Genomic DNA, 4393 nt, shown 5'->3' with positions numbered 1-4393 from the left:
CTTCTCATGTACGAAGACTGTGGATACGCTGAGGTGCTGATAATATTTTGCCAAAAAAGGAAAATAAACAATATCCCTAAGGTCATCCTGTCTTCGTATGGAGAACGTCCCCCTCTAGTGGCATTCACGTCAAACAGCATGGCTCTACGGCAATCATAGCCGATCACGTTGTCTCTAAATCAGTCCAGATAAAAGAGGTGAGTTAGTACATGTTGAGCTTGTGTTCCACCTCAGAAAATACATCCGATGGGCGAAGGCAGAGACAAGCATTTGATTGGAGACTGTGGGAAATTTCTGGAAAGGAGCACATAGCTGTAATCATTTGCAGTCACATTGTGATTATAAATGCATCCTAAATTTACCAGCGACAGGATTTTTCAAAGGAAAACCTCATTATGTGAATGATGTGAAGCATCCCTCTCAATTGTTGGAGTTAAAATGTGTGCAGTGTATATCAATGTGTGTTGAAAAAGTTTTCTTATCTTTAAAAGAGGACATAAGAGGAGACAGACTCAAACACACCCCTTTCACACCCTAAGATTCACACCATCCAAGAGCCTTCAGAGAATCTTGCTCATCTGTCATAGGTCCACAAGAGCTATGGGGTTGGAGGAGCTGCCTCATCATGTGATCACAGCATGTGAACTTCTGTTCTACAGCAAAGACTGCAGAAAAAAATATTAGGAAGGATGTCAGGAAGTAGCTAGGTAGGAGAAGCCAACAGTCTAAGACATTTTTTTTTGGTTTACCTGGTTTGTTGATCATTCCAATATAGGTGGGCTGGAAAATGTCTTGAGGATGCCTAGCCCCACCCCTTACTCGAGGGCAACTGCTTTGTGGCTCACAAAGCAAAGTCTTACTGTGAGGGCATTTTTTGTGCATTTTTTTTTTGTCAACCACAACCCCTCCCTCACAAATACAGACTTTTAGGCTCTGCAACATTGTTACATAATGAAGCCTTTTGCCTAACTCATATAGTTAGTAAGCTTAACATTTTGACATGAAATGATTTCCATGCTGCCAGCACAAGGTGGACAGTGAAAACACATCTTGTCTTGCAGTTTTTGTGTCCATGACACCATGCCCAGATACCAGAATGAAATCTTCTTCTTTGTCTTCTCCTCCATTTTAGTTTTTCCAACCATTACGTGGATAATCCTCCAGTCAGTGCCCTAATATGACTTCTCACCACAGGTTCGTCCCGTTAGGGTAGCTGAGACTATATCATAATTAGCCAATAGCAACATGTGTTCATGACAGCCAGATGCAAGTCAAAGACACAGTGAGCACCGTTTTCTGTTTGGAAAGTCAGCCATCTTGGATGTAAATCCAAGACAAATTCAGCCACTTTTACATGCTAGACAAGTTCATTGACAAATCCATAAAATTAAACTGTTAACCAGTATTCAAAGTAGACCCTCAGAATTTTCAAGACCAGGCTTGACACAGTGCTAGATACATTCCAGACTATAGAGGAAACAATGAGCTGAGATGGACGGGACAGGCCAATCTCAAACTTTAACTTCTTATGTTCTTATTTATTCAAATGTGTGTGGCTGTTGGTCTCACTTATGTAGTTAGGCTTTTGCATTCTCTTGAGAATAGGCAGTAGATTGATTTTCTGCCTGAGGTCAATCAAGCTTGTAACCAGCCCTCCTAATATGATAGTTTTTATTTGTAGAGTAAACCCAGGATTCAGTCAACATTTGTCCTGAAATTTAAGGACTAGAATTGTCTAACAAGCATTACTGCTTCAATGCAAAATCAGTTATTTTTATTTATTCTGGTGATTGCTGTGCTAGATTTTGTGAAGAGTAAAAACAATGCTTCAATTTAAAGTGTGAGCCCAAGATGAGAACAAATGTTGATTAAATCTGCTCTTAAACTGATGTCATTGAATGACCAGGACAAAAAGTTTATGAAATGCATGTTTAACCTTTATTGTTAGCTTGCTTGCTAGCTACGTATGTTAGCTAGGCAGCTAATGGAAAAAAATACACAAAGCTTTTTTTTTAGCTAATCTCAACCAAAAGCTACATAAAACAATTAGCCATCTGAAGTCAGTATCTATTATCCAGTTATATATAAATGCATCCTCATCTATGCTTCATCATACTCACAAAAAGGTTGTCCTTACACTCATCACAATATGCTGTGTGAATGTGCATGTGCAGATCGATAACCCCTCTTCTCTCAACCAGGTGGTTTTATTTGGATTCAAACATTCTTATATAAGCATTTGTATCTATTTCCACAATCTCATTTACAAGGTGTGTGTTTTTTGTTTTTTTTTACTTTTTAATTGTTTTGAGCATTGGCAAAATGGAATAAGATACACATATTACTCATTGCTTTACTCACTATCTATTTCACATGAAAAATGGTACATTATGTTTTTGATTACACAGGAATTTTTTTTTTATCTCAAATGTTGTTTTTTCAGGATTTTGTATCCTTACAAAAAAATTAAGCATTTACATTATATACAGGCTGTGAAGCAACTTATCTTTTCAAGAGTTAAGCTCAGTGATGCTGCAGCATCTAACACTGGATGCATTGTGCAAATTTGTGATGACACACTGAAAGACAAAAAGAAATAAATGCATGCCTTGCAAATTCTGAGTGGTAATTTGTGTACATTAGCAGCAGATCCCCAAACTCATGTAACACATTGTGAACAGATATGGAAGGAAAGTTTGAATCTGTTGTCTAAAAGTGAGCTTTAGATTATCTAAAGTTGAAGAATTTTCTAGCTTTGCTAAAGTTGTAGTGGGAATACAAAACTATACGCTTATCCTTCCACATATGTGACATTCTTCAGCATTTCCTCAAAGAAAGACTTGTAACCATTGACAACATTGGAATAGGCAAGCTATTCTGCCACCAAGTGCCACAAATTGTAACTGCAGGTGGAAAAAAACTCCAGCAGTGAATCTTGGGAACAAGTGCATTGAAAATAAAATTGAAATAAAAATCTTTCAATTCTCTGTCTTTCAATTGCTACAGAAGTAATCATTTCTGGGATAGATCTCAACTCATAATGTTTGATTGTAATGAGCCTATGTATTCAATAACATTGCAGAAACATACTACTGTTGGTGATTTACAATTATATATAACTGAATTGCAATTTTAACTTTTACCCATTATCAGCGTATTGAAAATCAATCCTCATAACAGTGATATATAAGTTTGCTACAAACCTATAGCATGGTTACATAGGTAAACACTGGTAAGGGTAAGGGATGGATAATATCAATGAAATGATAGCATTTAAACACAGTTGCTGTCAGATGATAACTTGAACTTGTGCATAATATTCCCAAACTGTGCGTGCGTGTGTGTGCGTGTGTGACTTAAACTTGTGCATAATATTGCCAAACCATGTGTGTGTGTACAAGTGTGTGTATGAACACACATTGCCTTCATGAAGCTCCTGCATCACCACTTGAACGCACAGACATTAGCTCCCTTCAGCTGGATGGTGCTGTAGAGCTAAAGAAAAGTTGCATAAATTCACTATTTACATCATAATCATCTTACAACCCTTTCTGATATCTCCTATGAATATATTAATGTTAAAGTAGTTACACTGCGTAACATAGGCTATAAGAAAGAATACAGCATAAAAATACTCTTTTGTAACCGTATCAATATACACCAGAAAAGAAGTCAAGAAAAAAGTATTTTTGCCTCATTTCCAAACAGAAATATAAAACAAAATACAGATCTATTTAGCACTTCTGGGGCACAATTTTTTGTCACCAACAAATCAATATATTTTGAAGACAGCCTGGAAAACTTTACAAGAGATAAGCAATTAATGAGTCAAGTAATAATCTCATTTAATATTATGTGCATACATGAAAAAGAAACAATTGCTTTTCCTGCATTACACAGATTCAACCCTCCTCTCTTTGTGACTTGTGGCAAACATCTCATATGAGGCATGTTTTCAGTTGTACTGCAGAATAGGAAGTACAAAGCACATTTGTACCCAAATTGTATTTTTATAAGATATTACATCATTAAAATGTATTGCCCTACATAAGAGATTTGCAATTAAAGTCAATTTTAAAAAAGTAAAATGGCCATGTGTGCTACAAACTCAACATACACCATAGCAGTAATACACAAATTATCGAGTATTATATTCCTAACACACTATATTGTATACTGTTCAGTGCTTCAGTGCTATATAGTATGAGGTCACTGTTTAAAAGGAGTTTAAATCTGCAGGTTCTCATCTATATGTATGTATATATATATATATATATATATATATATATATATATATATATATATATATATATATAAAGAGACAGACACACATTCAAGTTCCCTTTTTGCAAGTGTGTCATCATATTCTCTCCAGCACAAAGTGACAGCATGG

The sequence above is a fragment of the Megalops cyprinoides genome, chromosome 3, assembly GCF_013368585.1.
Source record: "Megalops cyprinoides isolate fMegCyp1 chromosome 3, fMegCyp1.pri, whole genome shotgun sequence".
Lineage (NCBI taxonomy): Eukaryota > Metazoa > Chordata > Actinopteri > Elopiformes > Megalopidae > Megalops > Megalops cyprinoides.
Note: the sequence above shows the minus strand (reverse complement) of the source record.